Below are 12,590 nucleotides of genomic sequence, written 5' to 3'. Positions count from 1 at the left end.
GCAAGCCCACAATGCATTGCGCTTATGTTATAATTTCCTATTGTGGGATGGAATGTCACTAAAAGATTAATTTGATATGGGGCCACAGCAAATGAATCAATGCAATGAAATAACATTATGCACTCTGGCCTGCACATTTAATAGAGTTATATATTAAATTGTCTTGACAGTCTCTAATTCTCCTGATCTAAATAATTCACGTGTTTTTTGGACTGGGGAAGGAATTTCATGCAGAAAGAACATGCAAATGCCCAGGGTCCTCGTGATGCGAGGCAAAACTGCCAATCACTCAGCCAATGTGAGGCCAAGCACGAATACAGAAACACACAAATATGTACAATCTGCCTGCTCCCATATTTGGACAGCTCAGCAGGTGGATGCAGAACACAGTCATCACAGAGTAAATGCATGTTGTCTGCATGTCAGCCCTAAAGGTTGTCAACAGCATATTAATGTTGCCACAGGCTTGCAACATATGAAGCCCTACGCTGTAACAATGCACGCTGATGAGACACATGACATGAAAGAGCAAGTGATCCCAAGTGCTCTGAGTGGCTATTTGACAGCCTAGAATGGACGATGAAAAAATTGGATGTGTATTAAAACAAATTCCCTTCATCTCGCTCTTGCTCTCTCTATGGTAGTCTTGCAGTAATTGCGTTTGTGAATATTTTAAATCTCACAATCCCAAAACAGTTTCCTTTTTATAACATGTTTGAAACTGTTTGTCCTGAAAATATGTAAATAAAGGATTTTTTAAAATTCAAATTCTCTCTCTCTCATGAATCTTTCAATGTTCCCCTACTCAGCTACCTATCTTTTTAATTTTCTTTAGTTTTTTTCTCAAGCTTGCCCCCTTTCTCTCTCCCTTCTCTTCACTCCATCTCTTCCCCCTGCCTTCTCTTTCTTCTACCTATTTCCTCTCTATGTATTTTACTCTCTCGCTCTGCCTACCTCATCATTTCTATCTCTCACCCTGTCCCTCTTTAACTCCCTCCCCTTCTCTCTCTCTCTCTCTCTCTCTCTCTCTCTCTCTTTCTCTCTCTGACTGCATGTGGGGAGTGGAAGCAGGAGTGTGGAGTGAGTGTTGGTCTGCAGAGTGGGTTTTTCTAACTTTCTCTTTTTTCGTCATTTCATACTGTGTTATATTGCAGTGTGTATTTCTATCAGTTAGTTGTTTAGTTTTGTTAGTATTTGTTGGTTACGAGTACTTGCTGTCAGGCAGCGCTTCGCTACTTGGCATCATGGATCTCCAAGCTGACAAGGAAACACGGACTTAAGACCTGTCCAAGTTTCTCCTGTTCGGTGGAGAAGTGTGTGTTAGTGGTGGCAGAGGTTGTCGGGGCCGGCAGTGTTAAATCTGTGGCCAGAATGACTGGCACGGTGGTGATTTTTGTGGATGAAGTGGTGAAGGCTAACACCGTCATCACAAATGGTGTTGTAATGAATGACATTTATATGTGGCAGTGTTGCCTCTGGTTTCCCCGGCCAGGAAGGTGATTCTTATGTCCCTCCGTTAATCAGCGATGAAGTGTTGGAAAGCGAGCTTTCCGGACACGGTAAAATAGTGTCCCCCATTAAAAATCTGTTGGGGGCGTCCGGGCGACGTGGCAGTCTATTCCGTTGCCTACCAACATGGGGATTGCCAGTTTGAGTCCCCGTGTTGCCTCTGGCTTGGTCGGGCATCCCTGCGGACACAATTGGCCGTGTCTGCGGGTGGGAAGCCTGATGTGGGTATGTGTCCTGGTCACTGCACTAGCGCCTCCTCTGGTCGGTTGGGGCACCTGTTCAGGGGGGAGGGAGAACTGGGGGGAATAGTGTGATCCACCCACGCTCTACGTCCCCCTGGTGAAACTCCTCACTGTCAGGTGAAAAGAAGCGGCTGGTGACTCCACATGTATCGGAGGAGACATGTGGTAGTCTGCAGCCCTCCCCGGATCGGCAGAGGGTGTGGAGCAGCGACTGGGATGACTCGGAAGAGTGGGGTAACTGGCTGGATGCAACTGGGGAGAAAAGGGGGGGGGGTAAAAACAAAACAAACAAAAAATAATGTCTTGGTGCAAGTCTCTTTCGCTTAAACATGTGGTGTCTCACAGCAGACAAAATCATGATTCTGAACAGCAGCAATGAGGAGTTAAATTTGTCATTTCGGCTGAGAATTGATGGGTTTGATATTTTATACATTTTCTTTGCTACGTCCGAAGATATGAAATTCTTTGGCTGTGGAAGAGAGGCACATGTGATCAGTTTGTCCAGAGAAACCTGCCGGGGCATGGCAAAAAGCTTCTAATCGGAGTACTGGAGAAGGAACATCAGGGCAGAAAGGCAAAGAGCAAAGGAGACATATCTAAGATAAAGGAAAAGGAGGAGGAGACAGGTGGGGACAACAATAGAGATGGTGGAAAAGGGGAGGAAGGAAGTAAAGATGTTGGGGGGAAAAGAGGATTTAAACAGTGAAGTCATCAGTGATGAAGGAAAGGAGGAAAGTGAGTCTCAACAGAGCAGTGAGACAGGTGGTGGTGATGAAAACATTGAAGTGGAGGAGAAGGAAGACTGTAAAATAGCTGAGGCTGGGCCAGAGGAGATTCTGGCAGAAAGTGTAAATATCAATATGGTAGATGAGGCGAATAGTCTGTCACTCATAAGAAATGAAAATCTGATGTCACCAATAGTGGTTCAACAGCAAAGAAGGCGACAATAAGCAAAGAAAAACAGAAATGGACTGTGAGGGGGAAATGGTCGAGTGTAACTCCAGTGATGAAGATTTTTTTTGATACAGAGTGTGAGTGAGCAAAGGTATGGGCTTGAGAAAATAACAGTTCCTACAACAACAACAAAAAATGCGAAAGGAGTGAAAGTGGAAAATTACGTTCAAGATAGAGTGATTTTTCTTAACTCGGTCAGATCAAAAATGAAGACTAAAGGAGAAGGGGGTCTTACTGGCCAGGAGATTTACAGATTTAAGAAAATAGTGGTCAAGGTCAGGCAAGAGCTGAGTGAAGATGGAGACGAATCGAGCTAAAGGTTTTCTTTTTGTCAGTCCATATGTGCTGTCTGGTTGTCTCCTTTATATTTTATTGTTTTTCTCAATGAATGATTTTAAAATTGGCTCATTGAATTCAAATGGAGCTAGAGACATCAGGAAAAGGATGCAGCTATTTGAGCTGATAAAGCAGAAAAAATTTTGATGTGATGTTTGTCCAGGAAGCACACAGTGACACGTCCAGTGAAACTAACTGGAGGTCAGCGTAGGATGGGGAAGTCATGTTAAGCTCTTTGACCTCAGTGAGTGGAGGAGTAGCTGTTTTCTTCTCCAAAAATGTCCTACTGATTTCTTACTAACTTAATGAAGTGATAAAGGGAAAACTGATGGTGGTCAGAGCCAAGTTTGAGTGTTTCACATTCACTTTTATCTATGTATATGTTCCAAATGTTGGCTCAGATAGAGTCCAGTTTATAAATACTTTAATTGACATTTTATCTAGTTGTAGCTCAGATGATTTTTGTTTTTTCAGGATGTTATTTTAATTGCACTCAAAATTATTATTCAGGCAGGAATCATATTGAACCTCATGCTGCCTCTCAAAGAGCAAAAACTCGTGACTTAGTGGACATCTGGAGAAGGTTGTACAGTGAAGACAGACAGTACACTTGGGCTCATACAAGGGGAAATTTTATTTCCCTGACTTGACTAGATAGGTTTTATTGTTTCAAACATAATTTTAGCATTTTTAAGGTGTAGCATCTGTACATTTTACATCTGTACATTTTAGTGATTACTCTTTAGCAGTCTGCAGTGCCTTTATTACAAAAGTAAAAAAACGGAGTGCATACTGACATTTCAACACCAATCTACTGTGTGATGTTAATTTTAAAGATGTTTTTAGCTTTTCTGGAGGGTTTTTTCTGGAGAACAGTTTTGTTTCTTTGAGACAGTGGTGGGACTGTGGGAATGTTAAACTCAAGCAGCTCTTGTAAGCAAGACGCTATGAATGTCACGTGAAACATTACTAGATCATTGAGAGCTCTTAACGATTGAGAGTGGGACTCCAAGATTTAATTGAGTCCACAGGAAATCGAGGGTATATTGAAGCTCTCAAATCCAAAAAAAAGCTTTCTTAGCTGACCTACTAGTAGGCACTAAAGCTCAGGAAGCACTGGTTCCCTCATGTTTCCAGAGCATCAATCAGATGGACGCTCCATCCAAGTTTTACTTTGGATTGGGGAAGAATGGGCAGAGCAGGTACATCCACACCTTAAGGTCAGCTGATGGAGAAGAACTCACAGAACCTCACGGAAGCCAAGATCGGAAATGCAGTTCTATTCTGAGCTGTACAAAACAGAGTATGTGGAGAGTGAACAGCTGTTTGAGTGTTTCTGTGAGGTTTGCCCACAGTCTCCAGAGATGACCATCCTGAGTTGGAGGAGCCACTGGTTTTAGAGCAGCTGTTTGCAGCCCTGCAGGGGATGGATGGAGGAAAAGCACCAGGGCATTGACAGTCTTTCTATGGAGTTTTATAAGACCTGGGATGAATTTGGTAGAGACGTTATAGGGGTTTTCAATGAAAATTTTGAGAATCTGACTCTGCCTCTGAGCTGAAGGAGGGCAGTCATTACTCTGCTGCTGAAGAAAGGAGACTTTCAGGACATTAAAAACTGATGGCCAGTCTCCCTCCTCTGCTCAGATTATAAAATCTTGTCCAAGGCTCTGGCAAAGCAGTTGAAACATGATGGATGAAGTAATTCACCTGGATCAGACTTACTGTGTGCCTGGTAGGTCCATCATAGACAATGTGTCTTTAATCAGAGATGTTTTGGATGTCTCTAGTTGTTTGGGCACAGACTTTGGTCTCATTTCATTAGACCAAGAAAAAGCATTTGACAGGGTTGAGTACCTTTATCTCTGGAAAGTTTTGGAACAGTTTGGTCTCAGCCCGGGTCTCATTGCTATGATCAAGGTTTTTACCGAGACATTTAGAGTGCACTGAAGATAAATGGGGGGTTGAGTGTTCCCTTCACAGTACATAGAGGTGTCAGATAAAGCTGCTCTCTATCTGGAATGTTCTATGTATTATCTAATGAACCCTTGTTACACAAAATGAGTTCCTGTTGATGGTTTGGTTTTACCAGGTTTTAATACTGCTCATGTTTGATCTGCTTATGCTGATCATGTCATGGTTCTGATTAGAAACCAATCTGAGATTAATATTGTCGACAACATTTTTTTTGACTTTGGTCTTCTTTCTGATGCAAAGGAAAACTGGAGAAAAAGTTAAGCACTGGCAGTTGGGAACTGGTCTAGTGGTCTTCCAGTTTTACCGGGGGGTTTGGGATGGAAAAAAGCTGGTATCAGATATCTGAATGTTTATCTTGATAATGAAGAGATTGTTAAGAGAAACTGGGAGGGCATGTTAGAGAAGATAAAGGGAAGATTGAACAGTGGCAATGGCTGCTTTCTCAGATGTATTTTAGAGGAAGCGCTCTAGTCATCAATCATATTGTAGCATCAGCACTATGGCACCATTTAGCTTGTATGAAGCTACATACCAGTTTACTCCCAAAATTACAAGCAGTTTTAGTAGATTTTTTGGGGATAAGATGCATGGGGGGGCAGGCTGGTACACCTAAAACTTCCACCTAACAAGTGAAGTGGCAACTTTTCATTTCCAATTTGTTCAGAAATATCTGACTGGGTTTAAATACCCAGTGTGGAAGGAGTTTGCAAGTAGCGTTTTGAGAAGAACAGATAAGTAAGGACTTGACACTACATTGTTTGTAATGGATTCTAGATTTTTAAATTTGTCCTCTTAGCCTGATTTTTATAAGGGGTTTTTTAAGGCTTAGCACCTTTTTAAAAAGAGACGTTTGGAGCCATCAGTCTCCCTGTACTGGTTACTGGAGAAACCTCTTATTGGTGGATCCAAAATGGACATAAAAGACATGGAGCTGTTGCAGTGAATTCTTTCATCTGTAATTAATCACCCTGTTTCTAATGAATGTCCTTTCTGTGGGTGGGTAAACTTTTTCATTGTTTTTTAAGACTGCAGAAAACTTCGGGAACTGTTTGGTGTTTTAGATTATATATATATACAGAAAGAACAAGATAAACTAAAACTGAAAACTGTGTGAAGAAATGGTCCCTGTGTTCACCTCTCTTGTAAAAGCCAGAATTTTAATTGATTTTAAATTTCATAAATTAATTAATGAATATCATGGTTGTGTTTGTACATCAGTGGTGTTATAATGAGGCCATTTGTTCAGTGATGGACATTGAATTAATGTTTAGTAATGTTTTTAGACAAGTGTATATCTATGTCTTGTTAGCAGCCTGTTTCTCTGATTCTTTGTTTCAAAGCTGCTGTGAATCTGTGACATTTTATTAAAGTTCTTAAAAGTCAGTCAGTCAGTCTGTCTGTCTGTCTGTCTGTCTGTCAGTCTGTCAGTCTCTCACTCTCTCCACTCTCTCCATATTTGTGATCTGAGCAATGTACCGTGTATGGTTTCATTGGCTCTCAAGAGGGGCCAGCCTGCTTTGTATCCCCCAGATACAATGCCATCCATTCATATTGCATCAAGGGAAAGAGGCACCAATTATTTAGAGGGTACATAAGGCTGCACAAAAGCCTGATGCAAGGGGGAGAGTGAAAGATGAGGAGGGAGACAGTAAGAGATGAATATAAAGAGAGACAGAAACAGAAAAAGAGGGAGAAAAGAGTAAAGGGACACAGACTTTGGTTGTGGGTTGGCAGAGGAGCAAAAAATTGATGATGCTTTGTTGAGGTGTGAAACCGCTGGTCTAATCAATGAACTGACAAGGGGATGAAGGATTGAGAATGCCAGTTCAGTGGAAGCACGTCATACTTAATTTCTGTCATATTGCTTTGTTTGATTCAAAACTGGGCTTCTTCCAGCAAGAGGAATTTTGTTCCCCTTAGAGGTTCCACAGCACCAAAATGTCCTTACTTATGTTAAGAAAACTTGTTTTGTTTTGTCTTGGCTTTGACCTTATTTAGCCTATAATTGCATTCTCTCTTGAACAGGATAGAACCTTGGGACTCATCACAGAACCTCAGGACACACCTTTTGCATTGCTACTGTCAAAAAAAAAAAATCAAAGAAATAAATGTTGTTTCTTAACACGAGCCTGTAATTATGATTTATGTGTTGTTCTGCTTTCAATCATGGAAAAAATGTCGGGTAATAATTTTCTGATGTCATTTTCAACAACAAAATTAACAATGGTTTGGCTGCTGGTTTGGGGGCATGAAGATTCAAAACTCATCTGGCCAATGGGGGAAAAAACCTGTGTCATGAAAATGTGTGCAGTGATGTGGGCAAAAAGAGAAGTTCTGAAAACAATGACAACCATGCTGACACTTTGCAAGTTAAACTCTACCATGTGCTTCATGCATGTTTGCACAAATTTCTTTGAAAATCTTTTCCCCCATTGCTAGAGAAGAGAGCCATACATCTCAGAATGTTTGTAACTTTTATGAAGCCGGTATTACGCAGCCTACACCCGGTTTCTTCGTCAAACTGTCCAGGTGTACTTCTGGTGTCAACATGAGAAGGCTTTCAGGTTGTCATCATACTCCTTTGTGTTTACTCTTCACACAATTACTTCCATTGTAAACTGCTCACTGCTCTCCATGAATAGCTTTGAAGAAAAAGTGTTCACCTTTCTCCACATTTGTCTGATGCTTTACATCAGGGAGGGAGATGGCAGAGGCTGTGGGATGCATCCATGATGAACAGATACAATTCTTCACCCCACTTTCAAGTTTAGTTTGAAAAAGGTATGGAATAACATTGACTCCTGTTTAACGTTTTACAGTTTACATGGTGAAAAACGTTCTATTTTTAAATCTCTTGCCTTCTTGCTCTCAACTGTCTGACAATTCCTAAGGGGAAAAACAACTTTAAGGTACAGTCTTGAAGATTAGCGTTTGTATTTAAAGACAAGAAAATGTGGTAAAAATACAGTTCGAACAAAATTATGATATAAATTAATAAATCAGGGGAATGGTTCAGAATAAAGAGCTCATACAAGTAAGACGTCCGTTTCAGAAAGTTGGTTTTTAAGGATCATCATGGACGATGTCATGGGTGTGGTCATTTTTAGACTATTTAAAGCACTCAAGAGTAATCCTCCAGCTTGCCTACGCAAATTCTGTGGTGTCACATGCAGTGACACCACAGCTTGTGGTGATATTGGATGGGTGGGCTAACAAATATAGTATACCCATCTATAGTTCACACTGCAGCAACAGCAACATAACATCTGAGATACCAAGTTAGAGCAACGACACTATATACCTTGTTATAGCAAGTGCTCTTCAGCAACACTATAGAAAGAGTATAAGAATGGCCTGATGCAAAAAACTCTCTCTCTCTCTCACTCACACACACACACACAATTTGACAATTTTTTCTCTGTACACATTAGCACATGACATTTTTAACAAGAACATATGCAAGAATGATGGAGTGATATGCTACATGATAGAACAGAACGCAGAATCATTGTAGCCTACAACGTCAGAAAAGGGCTCCTCTAAGGATGCACAACAAAGCGTGTCCCAATTGAAACGACTGCCAACAAATACTGCAACTGTTTTTATCACAACTGTTTTGCAACATATTGTGTCAAACATGTCCGAATAAAACAATTTGGTAAGCGCAGCAAAAATAACGGTCATTATAGAAGAGAGACAAGCGATATGTAGACAGGAAAGCTAAACGTGTCCGATGGTCTTTTAAGAGACCTATAGGCTTGGGCCTACCTTATTTGAAGAGAAGCTCATATCGACGACCTTTCTGGGATGCGAACAGGTTACTCACCATGTCATTGAAGTCCGGTGATTTTTGGATGAAGTCCCGCTCAATAGACCTCATCGCCAGGGCGTTCAGCCTATCCTGTCCCATAGTACTTCGGAGGGATGATTTGATCCTCTTAAGTGTACCGAAACACCTCTCTGACTCTCCAGATGTCAAGGGGGTTGTGATGGCTATTAGTGTTCATTTCAATGTTTCAGTAGAAGTACTCTGAGGATTGTTCTCAGATTGTTCCCTGAGCACAATCACGCACTGGCTTACACCTGCCACATCAGTTGTCTCGTCAGCTTGCACAACCACAAATGGTGCCTGCTATATTTCATCAGCCAATTTTTGTCCATAAACAGCTAACATACTGTAACCGGTTATTTTCTTGCCCGGTGCGGGATTCGATACGAGGTGTACTGCACCACAAGGCGACATCACTAACCGCTCGGCTAAGGGTCAGACCCGTTAGCTAGGGGCTAACGTGTCTTATTAGTAGTTTACAATACAATCAAGCAACTCGTTTCGGCTTGTGTTAGATGTGTACTTGGCAACCTGTGTGTTTGCCAGGTGATCGGCTAACTGGCTATCCGAAAAAGAGAACTAGTCAACGAGGTCCAGAAACACGCCCCGCTGGAGTGAAGTCGGAGTCGGACCCCCGCAGAGCTAGCTCACGTGCCTCACAAAATGTAATACGGTCCACAATCCGTGATAATGAATGCCTGTTTTTCTTTACCAGCTCGTTGTGTCTCTGTACTGAAATGCGGTGGCCCTCGTCAAGTTGACAGGCGATGCTAACTTTACCCAGCATTGATAGCTTTACGCTATTTCCAATGTGACTGGTGCTGCATTCATGTTTCCTAATTTTGTCGGTTAAATTTTTCAAATCCACAATTCCTTGTTGGGTCCAAGCCGTGTCTCCCCCAAAAAGCAAGCATGGGAAACAGAAAAGTGACTTCTTAGCTACACTTGCCGTTAGCCAGTCCTATCGTTGAAACCAAGTAACACAAAACTTACGATTTTGTCGTTTGTCCTTTTGTGTTATTTGAACATCGTTTGGACGACAGCTCAAAATGCCAACTACACGCTTTTGTACTCTTCGTGATGGGATGGTAAATGCATCCCCCCTTTCAGACAGATAAGTTTGCAGTTAACTAATGATTCAGTAGGACGTAAGCATCCGGTTGTACCGGGAGTTCTTATGCAAACAGATAACCCCGGAAGTTCCGCGGCGCGACATTAATGCACCGAGCCTATTTAGCCCACATGATCAGCAAATCAAGGGGGCGTGGCATGACGCCTTTCACTCACGTAACACGAAGATGAATGGAAGCTGAATTGTGTTTGGGCGGTAAAACAATTATCCCATTTAGATGTATTTTGTGTTTTTCTTGTGAATATTTAGTGCTGTTGCTGCTCTTAGGTTCCACCAAATTTTAAAATAATCTGTTCTAAGGTTTTTTAACAATAATTTGTATCATCTTTATTGTAAAAGATAGGGAGGGCTTAGCCCTGTTAGCCCATTTATACCAGCCGTCCCTGGCCACATGGCAAGTTAGACATAAAGCGGTGGGGTCGCACATTTCATCAAGCAATTTTTACACCATCTTCCTGTGCTAAAGGACACCATTAGTCTAATTTGCACTTGCTGCCTGAATCACTTTCCGCCATTTTGTCTGCAGATGTTGAGTTCAGATCAGGTTTTCCTCTCCGGTCCCAGCCCTGTGTGTCATCGCGGCATTCAGCAGGCTGCTGAGTATTCATATTTGGAATCGCGACGAACTTTATATGCAATCGACGGTCTGCAGTGCACGAAGGTCACGCGTGCTGACAAACAACGAGTCTTCATCACACATATGTTGCCTTGTTCAATAGTAAATGACGCCCTGATTGCTCCTTTCAGCCCCCAGTGACCCCTTCACCTTCTGTTTGTACCACCAGCTCCCCCTACAGCCCAACTAATTCTTATGGCCATCGAGAGAGCCAGTCTATCATCCCAGTTATTATCAATAAGAGACCAAACATAAGCTATGAAGCAGTATGCAAACCTTAATTTATCCACTTTTTCTCAGTCCCCGTGAATAGTAGCAAAGACAAAACGTTATTCACCATCATTCTGCAGCCAGACTTGATTACTGTCTCTTGCAAACCGCAGCCTCCCACGTCCGTTTCTCCGGTTGTTTTTGCCATTTTCAACACCCGATCACTGTGTGGGTTGGTGCTAGAATGCGTCGTCCGGAGGGAGGTGGGAGGGAACTCCGCTGCACGTCATCAAATGCTCACAGCGGAATCGACCAATATCGACTCGGGGGCCTTCGACTACATATGACGTCACGGATTATGTCGCTACATAGCGTTGTTTAACGCTAGCTTTTTAGTTATTTAGCTGTGCGTTTTTCACAATCCACGTTGACATAGAGTTGGTTAGTAAAGGTGCGAAATCAAAAACACCAGAGTCAAAACCATATGAAAAAGACTAAACTCGAACGTCAAATAAAAGTCTCCAATAGAGAGAGAGAGAGAGAGAGAGAGAGAGAGAGAGAGAGAGAGAGAGAGAATTTTTTTGAATTTTAAACCAAGTCTTTATTTAACAGAAAAATTTAGACAAAAAGCAGACTTGAAATCCCTCCAAACATAAACAATACTTGTCGAGGTATAAACAATCAATAAGCATTTTTTACAAGCCCAAAAAAACAATCATTCACCGACAACTCAAAAAATAGAAAACAGGTAAGACCTCTTCTATCCAAGTTCTTTAGAAAAGACCAGCTCATCTTTTATGGTGGAACACAGCAGCCCTTTATAACACCACAAGGTTGTGAATGTGACCAGGTCTTTCATTGCCTTGTAGTAATTGAAGTCTACTTTTATCCTGGCCTTGACCATCCTGCAGAACAACAGTTCAACATGACATTCTATACATTCTTTAATTCTCTTTTTACGGCTCACATAGATAGCCATCTTTGCCTGCCCTGAAATAAAATTTAAGAGTTGACATTTAAATTTTACACGTTGACTATATTTGAAACCAAAAATGAAATTCTGTTTGCAGAAACTTTCCCCAGATGATCTAAATAAGCGGTCTAGTAGCAGGAACAGGGGTGTAAGCCTCACACATTCTGAAAAGCAATGAAACACTGTTTCTCTCTGGGCACAATAGGGACAGTTGTCATTCACATTAGGGTCTAGCACAGAAACCAAAGCATTGACCGCCACTATGCCATGCAAGACCCTCCACTGCAGATCACCAGCTTTTTTAATTAACGGTGGTTTGTATAAGCCCCTCCAGACTGGCTTCACATTCTCCCCCAAGCCCAGCTGGGCCCTCCAGGGTGTATCAGTCCGACCACTCAGTTTATCTTTATTCAAGACTTTTACAAGCATATTATACATGGTCTTACCTTTAAGTACATTCAGCCTTTCATTAAGAGCATTTCCCAAATCCAAAAGTGGCCCCATACAATTTTTCAGATCAGGAACAACCTTTAAAACAGGAAATGGATCCTCACAATTGGGATGAGTAGAACCACTACAGTACGATGTCAAAAGCCCCCGTTCTACTGCTGTGAGCTGACCGTTCCACTTAAGTAGTACCCGACTAAGGAGGCGCGTAGATTTCACTCCAAGGTGAGATGCTAGAGTGGCAGCGTTGTCAAGATTGGGCCCAGCCAGCTCCACCACCTGACCCAATGTGACGACCTTTGCCTGGCAGAACAGCTTTGATACCGTGGGTCCAAAGTCACAGAACGTGTCCATACGCCCACCATACA

This window comes from Lampris incognitus, chromosome 8, assembly GCF_029633865.1.
Source record: "Lampris incognitus isolate fLamInc1 chromosome 8, fLamInc1.hap2, whole genome shotgun sequence".
Classification (NCBI taxonomy): Eukaryota; Metazoa; Chordata; class Actinopteri; order Lampriformes; family Lampridae; genus Lampris; species Lampris incognitus.
This window is presented reverse-complemented; position numbering follows the sequence as displayed.